The sequence below is a fragment of the Equus przewalskii genome, chromosome 9, assembly GCF_037783145.1.
Source record: "Equus przewalskii isolate Varuska chromosome 9, EquPr2, whole genome shotgun sequence".
Lineage (NCBI taxonomy): Eukaryota > Metazoa > Chordata > Mammalia > Perissodactyla > Equidae > Equus > Equus przewalskii.
Genome location: NC_091839.1, coordinates 12,250,736 through 12,271,892, shown reverse-complemented (window position 1 = coordinate 12,271,892; position 21,157 = coordinate 12,250,736). Strand labels below are relative to the sequence as shown.

Genomic DNA, 21,157 nt, shown 5'->3' with positions numbered 1-21,157 from the left:
AAATTCTTACACATAAATCCATCAAATCTAGGCCAGCCATGACCAGGACAAACAAAGTTCACTTTCTGTGAACCTTTTGCCACTGTCCATATCCATTCAGGTTTCATTCTACACTCTCCTCTTCCTCATTCAGGAACAATCCATCATTTCATGTTAAGACCAAATGACTCTCTTTTCCCTTAACAAAATGTCATCCTGTGTATCTTCCATAGTCTTGTTCTCTATATTTCCTCTACTAGAGTCTCATTCATGGACAGTTACAATCTTAACCACAGGAACGTCTACTTCACGGAGGAAACCAGAAGCCAGATCGTTGTGAACTTTCTGTCATACCCCAGCATTTTGCAGCAGAGCATACGTATATGCATCCCCCATATCATTATAACCATAGAGGTCCTTCCAGTATGCATTCTCATCGTGAAAGAATGAAGGCATTCACTAACTCACACAAAAATATTTATACCCTGAAATTTATCCCTGGTAATTCATATGTCAGTGTGTTAAGTTACTTAAGATTCATCTACGTATGTCATGAGTAGCTAACAATTATCGCAATTTAACATAGGATAGCATTTAAAGTCACCAAAAGATATTGAAGATTATCTTCAAGGTGGTATGACATACTACAGAGATATAATTACTGTTGAAATAAAGTTTCATCAGAATACATTTGCTTCCCTTAATTTATAGCATCTTAGAAATATTCAACTATGTTTCTGTAGAGCCCACAGCTAGACCTCCCTGAAGGAATTTTATAATCTAATTTAGTAACTCAACTTGAAGGTGGGACGATATTTCACATACACACCTACATAAACATACAGACAGACACAGACACAGCTTTTGGCTTCAATTATAAAATTTTCCCTCACCGGTTTGTAAGAAAGAGGGGTGCTTCTCCTTGGCTCATCTCACCACTCTTGCGAGGGCTGTGTTTCTGAGGCGTACGGCAAGATGAGGTCACCTGCTCTGTATAAGGCCTGGAGAGTTCCCAGCAATCTTTGAGCAGGAGTCCCTTTCAGGATGTCCTTTGCCATGATCTGTCATCCTATTGATGTTGTGGATGAAATTTCAGGTAGTCACGTGGGAGAGACCAAGCAGCCATCTGAGTGTCTCCAAAGCAAACTCATGTGGATAAAATATCCAGCCTGTTTCCAATGAGCTTCTTCATCCTCAGGCAGGTCTTGCGGTACCTGAGTACCTTGAGAGCCCACTTTGGAGGAGAAGGCCTGAAGTCCCAGTGACTATAGCATGTTGAGGGACAGAGGTAAGAAGGAAGAAGTTTGGGAGGGGTGGATAGAGGGAGAGAGGAGTGGAGGAGGGACAGGTGTTGACGGAGGACAAAGCAAAGGATCCTAGAGAGCTGATGGGAAGACTTCGCGTCAGAAAAAGGAGGAAGAAGGAACAGGGGATGTTGTAGTCCATTTAGGCTGCCGTAACAGGATACCTTGGACTGAGTGGCTTAAACAGCAAAATTTATTTCTCACAGCTCTGGAGGCAGGGAAGTCCAAGATCACGGCACCAAGAGATTCAGTTTCTCCTAAGGACTTTCTTCCTGTTTCATTGACGGCTTTCTTCTCTGCCTTCATGTGGAGCAAGGAGTGAGGGAGCTCTCTGGGGTTTCTTTATAAGGGCACTAACCCCATTCATGAGGGCTCCACTCTCATGACCTATCACCTCCGAAAGGCCCCTCCTCCAAATACTATCATTTGTATACTATCATTTGTGATTAGGATTTAAACATAAGAATTTTGGGCAGATACAAGCATTCATTCCATATAGGGGTGGACAGCAAGAGAGAGAACTTGGAAGTTCCCAAGTTGCCTACAGTAGTCATTGAAATTGTCAATTGTTTCTAGGAAAAGTTTGCATTTTTCTGAAGATATTGCACTGAATCCATGCTGTACTGGTGAAGAACATAGTCAGCAGGAGAAGAGGAAGGAGAATGAGATTGCCCATGATAATGATATGAGTAAGCCAAAGGGGAAGAAAAACCTTAAAGGAGATAGGAAAGAGTTCCCTTGATTAATTTCTTCACATAATCCCAGGTTCAGGAGATGTGGGATCCCGGTAAATGGAACCAGAGCAGCTGTCCCTCAGAAAATCAACCCCATTAGCACCAAAACAGATAGATGGTGCTAGATTTCCTTTCCCAGGGAATCCCTGCAGCTTGTGTGACTGTAATCCCAAGCACCTCCTGCAGCCCATGGTCTGAGAGATTTTCTTACTGGGGCCCTTCCACGTGCATGATGGACCTGGATTAACAGCCAGTGAGTCTGACCAGTGCCTGAACAGTTCATCTGAGCACACCTCCCACAGAGTCACCACCTCCGACCGTGTCCAGGTACCTCCCTCCTTTTAATGTTGGGCATCTGGTATAGGCTCATTGACCAAGAGCACTTCCTTTGTGTGTGGAGTAAAATACAAGTCACAACCTTATCTCAATTACTTCTCTCAAAGGCAAGCAGGTTCTAATATGTTGTCTTAGAGTCTGTGTTTGTCTATTGGCATCCATTTGTCACAGGGTCATTTATATTAACCGTATTTTCTTAGTTTCTTTATTCTTGATGCTTCTAAACAAAAAAGAAGAAAAAAAGTTTAGCCTTCCAGCCACACGAGCCATTCTAAAACACGGTGTTTAAGAAAAAAAATGAGGGTGAGATGGGAAAGAATGATAATACTGCAGACAGAGCACCTGCCCTTCCTCCACCCCCTCTGCCTCTAATCTGCTGGAGACAGAAACAGTCACAACCAAAACCTCTGCCTGAAGCTGCAAAAAGCCTAATACACAACAACACAAAGCAATATCAAGTGATAAAAGGGTGTGAAAAGATAAAAACCCTAGATACATGGGGAGAAAATTAAAGCTAATTAAATAAATTATGTATACAGATAAAATATTTAAATGTAAATAGGTAATTTGTGTATATGTATATACTATGAACAACTAAATGAAAACAAAGTTTCATAATTTGATCTAGTTGAAAATCCAATACTTCTATTTTAGGTATATAAATGAAAGAAATTCATAGAACACACAGTTATAAAAGGGTGCAGACTGGTTTTTGTGTCTCTACAACCTAGTTTCTAAATTCATGGAAGCATTTGCTATTATGCACCAGTTGACAACACTTCACAGACTTAATCAATACTGGACCTGAGATTATAGTTATACCCAGCAATCTCACCAAAGGTAAGCATTGTACTCCCTATACTGTTAGAAAGGTAACCACACATAAAATAGAGGAATAATAGTAATGTTTCACTTGATAGCCTCATGTAAATTTTCCACAGTCATAGTAACCTTGGTCCTAAAATATCCCATATTGATTGGGCATAGACACTCTAACATAATGAATATTAAAATACATATTTGGTGCTAATAAATTGATTTTATAAAATGGACATCACAAAACCCCCAGGTTAAACTACTTGATATGGTGCAATGTAAGCTAAAACAGAGCCCTCAAAGATAAAAGTTTATATAAAAGCCTCATTACAAAAGGGGTGATTATCCCCATTCCTTCTCCATTTGACAGCCTGATCTTGCCTGTTCTTACACTTTGAAAAAATAAAGGGTGCCCCCTGGTGTATTACTACAACCTCAATACTACGGTTTTATTCCTAGGGCCTCCAGACACAATATCTAATATAATTAAAACTACCAATTCTACTTATTCAACAATCAGAAAATACTCCACTATTCTCGATTTGGCTTATCTGTTCCATTAAGTGCCTATGTCACAGGTTGTCAGCTTCAGACTGCCTCCACCTCCAGAGGAAGACAACACACCCTTTCCAGGCTACTCATGGGGCATTTTGATGATAGCACATCCCAAACTATCTATGCAATCAAGATCTTAAACGCATCCACCTTCCTCCAGGACCACAGATATGGTGTTACCTGATGACATCCTCCTCCAAGGAGATTCATTTGACACATTTCATTTATTAAGGACACATAAGTCCAACATCTTTTACTGCTTCTTGGGTTCTGATGGCAACATTCTTTATTTATAAGTTTTACTTCCAAATTAAAAGCAACGGGCAATCCCATTTGTGCTTTCAGAGTCTCCTGCACTAAAGAAATTTTGGCAATCTCTTCTCATGCCTCCTGGAGTCTCTGGACCATTTCCGATGACTTCAGTTGTCCAAGTACCTCTGATACAAGACACTGCCCTTCTCAGCCTTGGGCTGTACACCATCAAAACAACAGAAGACCTCTCAAGTGCAGCTGCTCCCAATACAGTGACTGCTGGTCTCATTCCCCCTGGGCTTGCTGCTTTCACTGCTTATACTCCAGATGCTCAAACCCTTCAAGTTACCTGCGGTTTCAGTGAAACGTGGCAGATACTGAGACTCTCAGAACCCCAGTGGATACTCACTTGGAGAGGACACCCCAGTTACACATCCCAGATGACATAGTCCCAGCCCAACACCTCACCATTGGAGATGACCTGACATCCCTCACCAGAGACCCCTTCTGTCTTGGCATAAAAGCTCCACCCCAGTGACACCCATGGATGCCCAACACCTCGTCATTGGAGATGACTTGACCACCTCGCAAGAGACCTCTTCAGTCCGGGCATAAGAGCTCCACCCAGCAACACCCACGGATGCCTCTCCCAAGCCACAAATTGGACCCAGGACATTCATTGTTTTGTTTCTTTTGGTGTTAGGGACTCTGTTATGTTTCTGAGTCACCATTTGCTTAACCCTTCACCTGGGTGTCCTGCTGGCTCCCTGCTTGAACATCCACCATATAGTCACATGCTTGAAGGGAATCTGGTAGAGGTGCTCACTTGTACTATTCTAAAATTAATACAGATTACTGCCCACCCCAGGGGCATAGACTCCCCACTGCCTTTTCCTACTCTTGAGAAATCTCCATTACAATCTCTCTAAAGTCTCCATAAAATTTTGCCAAACAGGCAGAAGCCCCATTTTTCTGTGTTGTCTTAAGTTCTGAATTGGTCTCTTTGGCATCCTTTCATCCCAGGGCAAATTTATTCATTATGTTTTCTAACTTTCTGTATTCTTGAAGCTGTGACAGTTGGGGGCCTTACAGACACTGGGAGACACTGCTTCTCCCAGGATGAGCCAATTCCTAAAGATAGTAAACAGCTTACTTGGTGGCAGGACTCTCATCTGCTAGACAACTACCTCTTCATCTTTTTTTAATCTTTATAATACTTTATTGTCTCAATTGTCTAATGTTAACATCTATGGCACCCCACCACACCACAAATCCTTCTTTCCCTCCTGCCAGGCTGCACTCAGACTCTACTTGGTGCTCATTCTTTTGCACTTACAGAGAATTCCTTGGGGAGCTTGCTACCTTACAGGCTCAGGAGAAGACATATTAAGGTATAGGGAGGTGACGTTTTGGATTTTATGATTACTATCTGGCTATGCTGAAACTACTCCACTCAGACCCAGCTTAAGCAACAAGCTACACCATCTCAACCTAGTCAGAGATGGACACCAGAAAACCCTGGCCACCACCCTGGAAACCATGATCTTGGATTCTACTCCCCTGCCTCAGTCTGACCCTCATTCCCACCGTTGTCCCGGGTCAGAGTTCAGAATCCTCTTCTGATCTGAAGCCACAAACTCTGACTCTCTCCTTTCCTGGAATTGCCTCCTGACCTCCATTCCAGTCTTCTGCCCCACACAGGGCCCATGCCTTCCAATTCTCCTTCTCCTTAGACTCTGGTCCCCACTGGACTCTAATCTCCCTCTCATCCAGGGCCCTTTTCCCAGGGTCCATGATTGCCTCTTCACCTGGGCCACCCTGTCCTAACTCATGGGCTTCTGTGCCCCTGGAGAAATGTGTCTGCCTATCTCACCCTCTACTTCTCTTGAGGGAAGCACTCTCCTTTCTCTTGTTTCTCAACATTTTGCTTTTGTTTTCATCCTCATGACTGCTCACCCTGCCATGGATTCCTCAAATGTAGTGTTTGGTCCTGGTATCAAGGGCACTTGTCTGAGTCTTCAAGTGTCTCATTTTTCCTCAAAACTCAATTCCACTTTGCAAGATCATACCCAAGTTTGGAAGAATGACTCCCTCATCTTCACCACCACCCCAAGCTCCAGGAACTCTCCCTCAATTTGGAGTTCTCAGCCTCTCCCTGAAGACCCTCTCCCCCTCCCTATTCCTCCTACATTCTCTTCACCCTAAACCATGAGTACACCCCATAATCTTCCTCTCCTCCCTCCTTCCCTGGTCCTTACAATTCCCTATCCCCACTCTGCCAAGGTCCCATCATTCCATGCCACCCTTTGCTGCCTTCTGGTTTCTAAGCTCTGCCTGGGCCACAGGTCTCCCTAGGATTCAGCCTAATGCTCAGAGGCGAAGCAGAGCAGACAAAATCCAAGAGAACACAGAGGGTAGGCTCTATTTCCCTGCTTCCAAGATCCTCTTTGTGGACTCTCCTTTGGACATGCACAAGGAGTTTGTGAAAACAGCAAAGAAAGTAAAGAGATGAGGGCATGAAAGCCCCTTGAGGGTGCCAGTGAAAACAGGGCAATGAGACACTATAGAGGGTGGCATCTGTTTGTCTGCTAGAGCCCAGTCCTCATACCTGCTGCCTCTTTAAGGACTCCTCATACCCCACAGAATGCCGTGGTTCTATAACAGAATATCTTTGAAAAATCTCTGTGATCTGCTTCCTCACATGTGAGGTGTAAAAGTCTGTGGAATCGGAACAATGTTGATGGTGAGGGGCCGTTCTGGGTCTCAACCAAGTTGTTGCTTATTTACCACACACATCACTAGCTCAGTGTCTCCGCAATGTCCCAGAGGGGATCTTTACAGATGTTTTTGCCTGATGTGCTGTCTTATTTAGGCCACAGAGGAAACCTCAGACAAGGGATGAAGGAGAGAGCAGGGGGTCACCTGGGTGACTGCAAAGCACATCTGAGTGGACAAAACATTCACCCTGTTTCCAATTTAGCTCAATCCTGGAAGCCATAATCCAACAATAGGTTTCACTGTGCTAGAATAGAGGTGTCTGTGTACAGGACCCTGCTTATTCCTTGGACCCTGGGAGAATCTGTTTTCTTGTCTTTTCCAGGTTCTGGAAGCTGTCATTCTTGGGTCATGATCCCCTATCCCAAATGCTTTCCCTCCTCTTCTCCCATGGTCATATCTGCTCTTTTTCTTCTGTAGTCGAGTCTCCCTCTGCTTCTCTCTCTCATCACAACAGTGGAGGTTACACGGAGGGACCATCCCGATAATCAAGAATTATCTTTCCATCTCACCATCTACTATTTCATCTCATTGGCAAAGTACCTTTTGCAGGGGAATGTAACATCCACAGGCTCCAGGGATAAAACTCAAAATATCTTTGGGGCAATTATTACAACTACTACAGCATTAAAAGAAGTATAGACTGTCTTTTCAGATTTTGGGAAGCTTGAAATATCTAACCTGTTCCAGTCCTGTGTACCTGTATGTGGTAAAATTTTGTCCCCACAGTTTTTCATTCTCAAGTGCCACAGCCATTTAGGAGGATCCCATTGCTTGAACCTTCAGGCACATTTGTATGATCAGGTTTCCTTCCTGACAGTCTGGTTGGAGAGTGGTGACATTGGAAGGAAAATAATGCTGACAACAGTGCACTGGCTCCTTGACCAGAAGCACTTCCTCTGGGGGCGGGGCAAGCTCAAGGCCGCTGTGTGATTCATAAAGAGGCAGACTCACCAGGTCTGAAGTCATTTCTGGGACTAATGGCAGCAGAAATGGTCATTATGTCTTCCACATATTCAGTTATTTCATTTATGAAAGACAAAGTTTTAAAATTTCTAAGGGAAAATTTGACTACACTTTTCATTGGTGAGTTATGAATATTTCTGACACACAAATTAGTGACATGTCCAATGAACCAGTCACCAGCATTATTAAAACAGGTGTCTACTCTTCTATTGAAGGAGTTTCTTATTTCTACTGGGCAAGATTACTTCGGTTGAGCTACAGTTGGCAAAAGAAAGAGAGAATGAATTACAAAATGAGAGTTTCTAATGGCATTTACAGATAGCTAAATCAGAAAGAAAAAATGAAAAGAATAGGGAAAGGGTTCAGCTGCTTAATCTCCTCACATACTCCCCAGATCTGAAGTCTTGGAACACCTGTCCTGTCTTCACCTCAGCTCATCTCAGAGTATGATGGGAGAAGAGGGTGAACCCTTGAAAGGTTGAGTTCAAGGAGATTACAACAAAGAGGACCAGAGCAATGGCTTCTTTGAAAATCCATCACCATTAACAATAGACCCATAGACGGGAAGACTTAAGATTTTAAGATGTACACACTACTAAAAGTGATCTATAGATTAAATGCAATCCAACGTAAAATCTCAATGGCATATTTATAGACATAGGAAAAAATTATCCTCAGGTTTATATGGTATCTCAAGGGGTCCTGAAGAGCCAAAATATCTTGAAAAGTAGAACAGTGGGAGTCCTGCACTTCCTGATTTCAAAACACATTGAAAAGCTACATTAAGAATAGTGTAGTCCTGGCATAAAGACTGGCATATATACCCAGGGAATGAAATAGAGAGCCCAGAAATAAACCCTCCTGTATATGATCAGATGGTCTTTGATAAGACTGCCCAGACCACTCAGTGGGGAGAAGACAGTCTCTTTAACAAAAGCTCTTGGGACAACTGGATATCCAAATGCAAAAGAATGAAGGCAGACCCTTAACTTACATCATATACAAAAATTAACTCAGAAGATATTAAAGATATAAAACTAAGACCTAAAATTATAAAAATCACAGAGGAAAACACAGGGAAAAAGCTCATGAAAATGGATTTGGCAATAATGTCTTAGATATGGCCCCAAAAACTCAGAGAACAAAAGCAAAATAGACAAAAAGGGCTACACCAAGCTTAAAATGCATTGGCCATCAAAAGAAACAATCAACTGAGTGAAAAGGGAACCTAAAGAGTAGCAAAAGGTATTTTCAAATCATATATCTATTAAGGGATTAATATCTAAACAGATAAAGAAAGCCTACAATTCAATGGCAGTAAAATACAAAAGTTCCCAATTGAAAAATAGTTGAAACACTTGAAGAGGCATTTCCCCAAAGAAGATGTATGAATGGACATCACGCTTATGAAAAGATGCTCAACATCACTAATCACTAAAGAAGTGCCAATCTAAACAACACGGGATATTACTTCATACCCATTAGGATGGCCAGTACCAAAAAAAGAAACAAACAAACACAAGATATCTCGTGTTGGCAAGGATATAGAGAAATTGGAACCCTTGAGCACTGTTGGTGGAAATATAGAATTATATAGAAATAGACTTACCATATGGTCCAGCAAACTCACTCTAGTTTCATTTGCAAAAAAATGAAAGCAGGAATTGGAAGAGATATTTGCACGTTCATTTTCATTACAGCATTTTCCACAAAAGCCCAGAAATGGAAGCCACCCAAATGTCTGTAGACAGAGGAATGAAAAAAGAACATGTGGTCTATCTATACAATGAAATATTATTCAGCATTAAAAAGAAAGACATCCTTGACTTTATGCTGACTGAAATAAGCCACTTGTGAAAGACAATGTCTTAAATTTCCACTTACATGGGGTATCTGAAGCAGTCACATTTACAGAAACAGAAAGAAGAATGGTAGCTGTCAGAGGCTGACAGGAGGAGGAAATGGAGAGTTGTTCACTCGGTATAGATTTTCAATTTTGCAAGGTGAAAAAGAGTGAGAGATTTGTTGCACAAGAATACATACACAATACTGATCTGTAGACTGGTTAATGGTTCATGATGGTAAATTTAACATTATGTGTTTTTAGTATAAGTAAATACAGAATTTTTTCCCTTGAGGAAGAGTGGCCCTGAGCAAACGCCTGTGCCTAAATCCCTCTATTTTACATGTGGGCACCTCCACAGCATGGTTTGATGAGTGGTGTAGGTCTGCTCCCAGGAACTAAACTCATGAACTCAGGCAGCCGAAGTGGAGTGTGCCAAATTTATGCACTATGCCACCAGGTTGGCCCCTAAATAAAGTTTTTTCAAAGGGGAAATTTGAGATTAAGGATTTTTGGGCTTTTGAGAACTTCCTGCCTTAACAGGTGACAACTCCTCCTCATCCTCCCCTCCCCCATCCCCCCACTATTACACTTTTTATCTCTATGATTTTGACTAAGTACCTCATATAAGTGGAATCATACAGTATTTGTCTTTTTGTGACTGGATTATTTCACTTAGCCTAATGTCCTCAAGGTTAATTCACATTGTAGCATATTGCAGAATTATTATCCATTTTAAGGCTGAATAATATACCATTGAATGGATCTACCACCTTTGGCCTATCCAGTCATCCATCGAGGGACACTTGAGTTGCTTTTACATTTTAGATATTGTGAATGATGCTGCCATGAATATGGGTTTACAAACAACTCTTTGAGTTCCTGCTCTCAAAACTATCCAGTATATATACCCAGAAGTGCAATTTCTGGGCCATATCATATTTCCGATGTTTAATTTTTTGAGAAACAATTGTATTATTTTCCACAGGAGCTGTACCATTTTACATTCCCATCAACAATACACAAGGGTTCCTATCTCTCCACATTCCTGAATGCCTGGGAGGTTGAGGAAAGAAGTTCCCAGAATCTCTCACAGCAGATTCATGTTTGGAACAGGAAAGCGGTTCTTGTGAGATGCACTTGGAGGCTATCCTGGCACTCAGGGATGTACAGCCAGTTAGCCTCTAGCTTGTCTCTACCAAGAGGGTGCAGAGGTGCTGTGGCACCAGCACAGTGTCTTGATTTCCCAGGTTTTTCATCCAGGAAGTACAGAGAGCTCCCGTAGTGAGCTGAACCTCCAATCCTGCCCTCGGAGATCTTCTGGAAGCTGCAACTAGAGTTTCCAAATATATAAGTCAAAATAAAATTAAGATAAATAATGAATACATCTCTAAAAAAGGGAGGTAGGTCATGAGTGGACGGGTGGTGATACTGGATTGTGAGCAAAGGATTATGATTTTTCAATTCTATGCTCCTGATGTCAAAAAAGCAAACAGAGAAAAAAAAATGAGTCCCCATTATGTCATATGGACAAAAACCTAAGGTGGTTGGGCAACCAGGAAGGATCTTAATCAAGTGTGTAAGGCTTTCCCAGAGGGGCATATGGTTCTGATGTGAATGACCTATAGCCCCAAGGAGATTAATACTGGTAGTACAGTGAATTGTAGCCAGAAAGATGAAACTATGATTCTTTTCTGATATTCACACTGTGAGCAAAACAAGTCCTGCCTCCCTCTTATTGGATGCTCTCTTTCTTTGATTTGTGACAACACTGGACTTGGCCGTGATAAGCCCAGTGTCTCTGTGTGTTCTGTTCAGAGTGATTGCGGGAAGGTCCTGGCTTCTCCTGTCTGGGCCAAACTGAGATGTGTGCCAAACAGCAGCAGCTCCTCTGGATGGAACTAAAGTCATCTTTGAGTAACATGCTCTGAGGCTACTTGCTGATTTTTCACTTTCAGGCATTATCTAAGGTCTTCCCTCTTGAAAGACGAGGATTCAGCTACTTTCTTCCATCATTACCATAACAGACTCCTTTCCCACTCCCATCTCTCCCATTTTTTCCTAACACCAAAACTCAGTGTGGACTTTATGATGTCTCTTAATGCTATTCATATTTGAGCCAACTAAGTGTGATTTCTTCATTTCAGCCTTGGATGGGGAGTCCAAAATTAGAATCTCTGAAGTACATCAGGCATGGAGTACATTTCCTCTATGAGCTACGGATGTGAGGGGTGGCTGTGGGCAGTTAGAGACACATAATGACATAAATAGAGTATAAAAAAACAAACTCCACATCTCTCTTCACAGCCTTCCAGGTTACTTTGTGAAGGTGCCACTCTCTGGCGGCCAAACCTCCAAGTGCCCATCCCAATAGGATCAAACTGTTTTCCCAAGGGAGCCCATCCACCCATTGTCACTCCCAGGGTCAGAATCAGATACATAAATTGTAGGACTCAGTATAAATTCAAAATCATGGCTCCTTGTCCAAAAATAATGAAAAGTTTCAAGATGACAAAAGCAGAGCATTAAACCTACCATAGGGCCTACTCATTGATAGTATACATCACTGAGTAGAGTGTATGTACACAGAGCCCATGAAGCCAGCCCTACCTAGCAAAGCAAATGTGTTCATCCTCCAAGTCAATTCCATATCAACTCAACTCATAAAAACCCTGCAGACCTACAAATCATATCATGCTTAATGGTGAAAACTAGAAGCTTTCCTGCTAATTACAAACAAGAAATGGCAAATATTCTGAATGCCTTAGTAAGACAGATATGCACCAAAGGGTAGAAGTGGATGCCAAAGGAAATTGATGACAAAGAAAATGACATCAGTGTTGACCATGACATCAGAAATAGGGTCAAGTGTGAGAGAGTTCCATGGGCTGTAAGGGTACACACATGTGTGACCATTCATTGATCTGCTACAACTAGGAAGGTTTTAGGTTCCAATAGTCTCTGGCATGCTGGACAACCCTCTGGGGAACAGGACAAGTTCTTGCACATTTACCTCCATCCAGCACACATTAGAAGGGTGAAAGGTGCTTGTGGAGCCTCTGGCAGGACCTTAGGTGAGAATTCTATGCAGACTCCTAGAGTTTTGGAACAATTCCATGCCTTCTGAAGCAATAGAAAAACATCTCCTGACCTCCTCCTAGGTCTTGGAAGAGTTAGAGTGTCAGAACATGTGAAGAATGTGACCAGGGAGCCAGAACTCCTCATCATGATCTGGGTTCTATCACACCCACCGACATAAAGCCAGGTGGGGAGAGAAGATGTATCAAAAATGGACAGGTACCTATACCTTCATGGCACCGACCACTCTTCACTGACAACTGTGACATAGTTCTCGTCTATGCACTAGAGTGAAGGTCAGTCTGACTAGTCAGCAAAGAAGGAAAAGACTGCATACATTCCAACTTCATTCTCACCTCAAACATCACCCCCAAATATGCCCTCCCCTGGGTGTCCCCAGGCTCCTATTCATGCGTACTCACTCACACAAAAGTCCCCTGGGGACATGGCTCACTTGTTGACTCAACTGAAGTGGGCTCAGGGGACAAGGGAGGCATCTGGCTTTTCTAAGTGCTCCCAGCCTTTAAGAGCAACCTGAATATGACTCACCTGGTCAGAACCAGAGACTGGAAAAGGCTGGCCCTGAATTTGCTCCCCACTGTCACCCCTGCCTTGCCTTCCACACTTTCCCCCAGGCTTCATCCCAGATCCCTTTTCTAGTCTGACTACCCATGCACAAACTCACTTTCCACTTCATTTCCTAAATGCCCTCATCTCAAGTCTTCTGCATCCATGGTGTCCACTGTTGTTCAATCCTTCATTACTCTCCAGACTCCTAGACTCCACTGAATGATCATTTCCCTCTCTCCTTCATTACTCTCCAGACTCCTAGACTCCACTGGATGCTCATTTCCCTCTCCCCCTTGTCCTCTGTCCCATGTCCCTTCAGACTGTGCATATGGCACTCCATCTTGTTCTGTGTGAGTGCACTAATCAGAGTCTCCAAGAGTATTCTTCTTTCCCCTCAATCCTATGTCTCACCCCTCATGTCCCTCCATATCTGGAAGGACGGCACCCCAACTTTCCTGCAACAGCTCCAGTTGTTCCTCCTTCAACATATATGTCTGCCCTGCACTCAGAATCCTCATGTTATCCTGGAGCGCTCCAAAAGGAGCCTCCCTATATGGCCCCACTACATGCTCTTAATCCTAAATCATGAACCAGGATCACCTCAAAGAAGAGTGTTCTTGATCATAAAGCAAGGCTGCTCTTACTCCATTTGCCCTGATTAATTGCACAGGTGTTATGGAGTTGCACACTCACCACATAGTTTCCTCTGATGCAGTATTTCCTAAGGAACCTCACATGGCACTTTTAACAGCTTCTTGACATTAAGAACCTTAGACATCAGAACTCACCTGCAGTCTCTATAGCTTTGAGTGATGTCTTCTCTTCTCCAGATCCCCAAAACACCCATCATGTGAACCTTGCTCATTAAAGTGTGGGTCATATCTGATCACATGGGCATCATTTTCTACTAGGACATTTGAGTCAGAGCAGAGATTCTACTAGGAATTTTTCCAATGATATCCTAGTAACAAGGAGGACAGAGTCATACTGTACCTACACAAATAACGCTACTGCCATGAAAATAAGGATACTCAGGAAGACGTTAGGAATACTTTGAGAGGAATCAGATGGGGAGAAAAAGATCAGTATTGATACCCACATGGATATCCCCTGTCCAATCGTGTGCTCAATAACATCATCCAGATGCCATCCTTACCTCCCCCTGGTGGTGGGATAGAGCTGTGATTCCTGAGAGCTTATTATGGGCTCCCACAGGCACAAGCACTGCCTGGCATTCCACTGTGGAGATGGTGTAACTCAGACCAAGAGGACCTAGGATCTGGAGTGGAAAGTGACCTCAAGCCAACATAATGACAAAGTCAGTTAAGATTGTTGAGCATTTATTGATTGAATGCAAGTCTTCTAAGGAATTTCCACCTTCATAATTGACTATTACAACAACTCTACTGAGAAGTGCCTCAGAATCATCATCTTACAGGTAAGAAAAAAATCTTTTCAGAGTTTAATAAGCTAGAGGAGGATAAGAGAGCCAGAAGGTCAGACTCATATTTCACATGCAGCATGAGGAGGTCACTTTGGCTGGAGCTGACTGGGTTGCAGACATCACACTGATAAGCTTGGCATCCTCCCTCCCAATGGGGTGTATGGTGATGGTTCTATTGTCCTTGGATAGTGTCTTCCTTTCTGTGAGCTGCAGACTCTGGTCATGGAAGAACCAAGGATGGAGATCTCAGAGTCATTTGTGCAGCTGGTCAGGACAACAAGCTTCTTATCTGGCATTTTTATGTATTATGGTGACTCTAATGGAGGGCTTTGACACAGGCTCTGTGGAGAAACAGAAGAGATGAGTTACAGAGAGTGGGCCTGGGGCATGGGGCAATGCTCTTTCCTCAGAGATCTCAGCCACTCTGTATAGGTGACCCAAAGGATGGCCCTGACCCCTGCAAAAGGATGAGTGCCTTTGTTCAAGTGATGATCTGTAAGAAGGGGGCACCATCTCCCCTTTTGATTCCTATATCATCACAGGATGACTTTGATCGGTCCCCCTGGACATCTCTGTAGTATCAGCACCAGGAACCTATTCTCTTCCAATGGATCCTATGACATCATGACCAGGACTAATTTTTCTCTCATGAAATTTGATTGATTTTTCCAATGAATTTCTTTGAGTTCAGAAGAGATCAGGCCACACCCCCTATGTACCCTTCTGTGTGTATTGGAGTGGGCAATCTTGCCAGGTGTGTCAACCTCTGGGTCCAAAAGAATGTTGCATAAAGTTAGAAGGCATGTCCTTATTGTTAAATAATTTATTAGGGAATGAGGATGGCCCTGACCAATCTTCACAACCTTAGGACCAGGAGAGCTTCTAATCGAAAGGATTTGTCACTCTGAGGAGGGCTTCTAATTCCTGGCCTGTGAAGTGAACCACAGTGAAGAAGCATTCTAGAGAGCAGTGGTTAGGGTTTTAAGAAAAGACAAGGACTGTTAGGAAGAGATGGAAACTACTCAAGATGACAACAGTCATAAGTAAAAAGTCTACAGCTAACATCATACTCAAAGGTGAAACACAGAAGTGTTTCCCCTCAGATCATGAACAAGAAAAGGATGCTACTTTCACCACTCATTCAACATAGTGTAGGAGTCCTAGCCACAACAATGAGGCAAGAAGAAGAAATAAAAGGCATCAAAATTGGAAAGGAGGAGGGAAATGATCTATATACCAGAAGACATAATCTTATATGTAGAAAACCCTAAAAATGACACACATATACACACAAAAAAACTGTTGAACTAATACGCAAATTCAGCAAAGTTGCAGGAAACAAAATCAACATTCAAAATCATTACATTTATATGCAATAACAATGAACAATCCAAAAAAGAAATGAAGAAAACAGTTTAACTTTAAATAGCATCAAAACCTATGAAATACTTAGGAATAAACTTATCCAAGGAGGTGAAAGATGTGCACACTGAGAACTACCAAACGTTCTGAAAGAACTTAAAGAAGACACAAATAATGGAAAGACATCCATGTTCATGGAAGGGAAGGATTAATATTGTTAAGATGGCAATATATACCAAACTATATACATATTTCATATAATCCTTACCAAAATCAAATGAAATCTTTGCAGTAATAGAAAATCTAACCTCAAATACAAGGGGACCCAAATAGTTAAAACAATCTTTATAAAGGAGAACAAAATTGGAGGACTCACACTTCCTGACTTCAAAACTTTCCAGAGAGCTAAAGAATCAAATAGGGTGGCAGTGACATTAAGACAGACATATAGGGTCTCAAATACAACAGAGATCCAGAAAGAAATCCTCTATCATGTGATCGAGTGATTTTGAGCAAGATGCCAAGAACATCCAATGCAGAAAGAACAGTCTTTTCAACAAACAGTTTAGAAACTTGGATCTCCACAAGCAGAAGAAGGAGATTGGACTGCTGCCTTACACCATATACGAAACTGAACTCAAAATGGATCAAACCCTAAAATGATACCTAAAACTATAAAACTCTGAGAAGAAAATATAGGGAGAAAGCTTCCTGACATTGGATTTGGCAGTGATTTCTTTAATATGACACTGAGAACATAAGAAACAAAAGAGAAAACTAGATAAATTGGACTTTGTCAAAATGAAAGCCTTCAGTTCATTAAAAGACACAATCAACACAGTAAAAGTGTCCTATGCAATGGGAGAAAATAATTAGCTACTTATATATCAATAAGGGGTCAATATCCAGAGTATAGAAAAAAACTGCTAAACACAACAACAACAAGAAAACCAAATGATGTTATTGAAATATCAGCAAATGAGAGTTGGCATCTCTCACCACTCAGCCAACCTGAGTCCTTCAAAGAATAAGGCACGTTTGTGGACCTCACGAAAAATGCCTGAGGATCTGAGCTCTCAGAGAATGTAAGGCCACCTGCTCTATGTCTGGGAGAAAGCACAGATTTCTCACGTGTCAATATGTTAGCAGGGTTTGGTTTTGAAAAGACAAAAGAGTAGAATCAGAGACAATCGGCCACCCAATACCACCCTCTGTTCCTCTCCTGGTTCTTCACTGACCAGCTGATTGCCTGACCAACCAAGGATGATTCCTTCCCACTACACACTTCTCCTTCACCCAGTGAGGTGTGTTTTCTTGGAGGCACCATATTCAAGGTTCTCCTAGAGATGGATAAGGGTGGCTCTGTGGTTTGAGAGTAAATAACACATAGGACCAGGAGCAAGTAAAGCAGTCAGGTGAGTATTCAGGACTTGAGGCAAGGATGTTGATCAGATCTTCCCAGGTGACTGTAACTACCATGAGGCAGTGACCCAATAAATAATACAGAGAATCAAAAAAAATGCTCCAGAAAAGAATGAGGGGACAGTCAGATGCTACCTGGCTTTGGCAGCAGAACCTGATCTCTGCCCGTGGTCTTTAATGTCTCTTCTGTCTCTGAACTTCCTGCAGATCTGGCCCTCACGAACCCTCTGTGTTTATTGGTTATGAGATAGAAATTTGAGCAGAAGTTAAAATTCTTGCATATGTGAAAGTTATGATTAATACCCTGGGCTCTCAGCCCAACTGCGGGAAGGAATCTTTCTCTAGACAGCAGTAAAAGACCTGAGACATAGGCCTCAGCCCTTGCAAGGTGAGAGAATCTATCCTCTGTGGACAAAAGTCCAAGGACTCTGCATCCAGATTCCAGTCTCTGCAGAAAATTTAGATTATTCTTTCCTCCATTTACCATTTATTCCTTCACCCTTCATCGAAAGCAATTGAGAATTAGTTACATCTGGGCCCCGGGCTGGCTGCAGATGTAGAGCAGAGAATGAGACTACAAAGTCCTTTCCTTATCTTCCAGTGGGAGTGACCCCAACACATTAGGAAACAAATAAGTGATTTCAAGTTCAGTGCAGGGAGCTTGGACCAGACACCTGAGGGGGCGGCCTGGGCATTCCCTGCACTGGCTCTGATTCTTGATTAGGTAATTTGGTTCTAGACTGAACTTGGATTAAATTTCTACTTGCTGTCACTCCCCAGACCAGAATCTCTCCCTCTGAGCTAGAGCCACCTAAAAAGGAAGGATCTGAACCCACAGCTGGTCTCGGGGTCCACAGACACCTAATAACATCCCCCAGTGGAGGAGAGGACGGTACTGTGGCTGTACAAAGACCCCATGTGACTCCTGATCTGTATGACCCTGTTTCACTTACTTTTATCTCCCTGTACCTCACTTTCCCCTCAGTGAAGTAGAATAAAGGTTTGACTACCAGGCAGTCAATGAATTAACCTTAAAAACATCTCAGGAGCTAAACTAAATCTTCCTAGAGAGGAGCTGCCCAAATAAATGGCGTCCGTTATTGTTTGATTCCGAGAGACAGTGCTACTAATCCTGATTCCTGGCAAATAAGGAGCTGCCAGCAGCATCTTCCCAGCTCTGTTCTTCCCCTGGGGACACTGACTCTTCCTTGTAGTGTCCTAAATTCCCCAAGGCAGTTGGCTAATGATCTGGGGGCCTTGTCCCTCTGTGCTCTCCATGCTGAATCTCAGGTCAAGGTTCAGGCGCTGCTCCTGCTTAAATGTGGCTCTCGGGGCTGAGACCTGGATGGTAACAAGCTCAGGGGCTTTGGAAGTCAGGCTGCCAGAAAATCATTGCTCCCAGTCGGCCTTGCCCAGGATACCAAAATCCAACCCTGCCGCAGGCTCCCCAGAGTCACTGGAGTCGGGAACCTGGGACAGGGCTCTGGGTAGGGTTGTCCGTGGCTGGACTTTTCTGTGAGGATCCCAGGGATCCTCAAGCCCTGCAGGATCTTTCTCAGTGTCATGGTCTCAGGGAGGAGCCAGAGGGCTGGACCAAGACTGGTCTCCTTCTGCTGGGTTATTCCCATCAGACTGGTCCTTATCTCCACAGGGAAAGTCTGAACAGTCTGATTCCCAAAAATGAATTCCCGTCTTTTGAAGTTCATCTCCCCTGTTTGTGTCCTGCACTAAATGCTCAAATCCCAACATGGGACATAATGCAGAGGGATATTTAGGCACAGTCCAGGCCAGTAAGTTCTCTGTGTGAAGTAGAATTCACCCCATCCAACACCCAGAGATCAGAGAGGAGTCACTCACTCCAGTATACGTGGAGCTGTCCAATTGCTACTTCATATCGCAGACGTCTCTTTATGACAAACACCGTGTAGTTTCCTGTGTACTCCACGGTGACTTTCTGAAACAGCATGGATCCATTGGGGTATACTGTCTCTCGACCAGTGAATGCAGGCCCTGGGGTCATTACTTTTCTGTTTGTATCATAATATGCAATTTTTTGTTTGCGAGCTGGTCCATAGCCTTTGTACCAGGTATAGCCTATAACATTCCTAGGTAGATTTTGGACAACTAGAGTAACATTCTCTCCTGGAGTAACTTTGGGCGGCACCGATACAATAGTGACTTTGGCAGTGGTGAGCGAGTTCCAGAAGGTTAAGATTGAGACTAGGAGGAAGAGAGAGAGATCAATCAATATTTTGATTTATTTATTGGGATGGAAAGATGAAGCCCTGTGTCCTGAGGACGTTTCTTCTTCTCTTAGACTCGGAGTGTGTGTGTGTGTGTGTGTGTGTGTGTGTGTGTGTGTGTCTACTGGTCAAGTTCACCAGTGTGCACCATTGCTTCAGCCCCTGTGAACTTATTTCCTCTGTTCCCAATACTCTTACCCAGATGTCTGCCTGGCTCACTCCTTCACTGCCCTCAGCACCCTGCTTGCTTTCAGAGGTGTCCTTGGGAGATGCCTTCCCTGACCATCTGTTCTGAAGACCCTCCATCTTCACTTTCTCACCTTTCCCTGCTCTCTTCCCTTCATGACATTGTCAGTCCCTGGCATCACATTCTAGATCTCTCGATTATCTCTCCTCATCCCCAAAGAATGTGAGCTCCTGAAGGCAGGGACTTGTCTGAACTTATTGTTCCCCTCATGCCAAGAAAAGACTGCAAATCCCTGTGGATGAATGAATGAGTGTTCCCAGGGCCCTCGACATCCTGGTATTAATTTGCCTATTTCTAAGGGTAGTAGAGAAGGACAGTGTTTAGTGAGCCTAGTTAAGTATTTAATGGTGTCATCCTCAAATAAATTATTACCATCAATTTTCAAAAATTATTGGTCTGTAATAACTAACTTAGAACGGTAGAGTAATTGAGATATTCCTGCCCCTCACCACTTCCAGATCATGAAATTGATCTGTTGCTGAATCCCACCCCCTCATCCACCCCCCCCCCCACCCTGCACAATCTTACTCTGCTCCTGTGTCCTCTCACATCATGTCCAAACAGAACTCTTCTAGCCCCTCTCCAAGCCTTGTTCCACTTAGGAGAACCCAACAGTCTCTGTCCTCCCATCTCCATACCACTCTCAGGGAATAATCCCCTCTTACCTGCCAGCAAGAGCCCTTGCCAGGGGACATTCTGTCTATGGGCAGGGGCTGAGAGGGATTGCATGGTGTCTGCTGCCTGCTCTGTTCCTCCCTTTGTGTGAAGAGCTTGGGCTCCAGAGAAGCTCAGAAGTATTGCTGCCCACCGGCATAAGCTCTGCTGTGCCTCCTCCCTCTGTACTGTGCCTCTTTTTGGGGCAGGAGTGCTTTGCCAGGTCATGAGGGCAGGGGTGGAGTCTCTTCCCAGGACACTCCTACTCCGTCCCCTCATTCCTGCTTCCCTTGTCCCCTGTTTCTCTTGCTCTTCTATCTGTATTCCTGTTTCCTGGGAACTGCTGACTCCTATGCCTTCTTCAACAGGGATTTTCCAAACCACCATCCCCACCACACCACAAAAACACACATCCTTGTTTGGACAAGCACAAATCTAGGGCATCATGTCCTGGGCTGTCTCCATAGCATCAGGTCAGGACTCATAGTCACTCTTCCTCTCTCTCATCCCCTTCTTCCTTTTCCCTTAAGAGGTGGAGCTCAGAGGCTACAGCAGGAACTCTTGGTCTAGGGGTGTC

At 43.3% G+C, this 21,157-nt stretch overlaps 1 pseudogene; it reads right to left on the bottom strand.

The window, feature by feature from the left end:
- LOC103566445 (cell adhesion molecule CEACAM6-like) overlaps positions 1 to 20,748 on the bottom strand; it is a 35,934-nt pseudogene extending 15,186 nt beyond the window's left edge.
- Between the last annotated feature and the right edge of the window lie 409 nt (positions 20,749 to 21,157).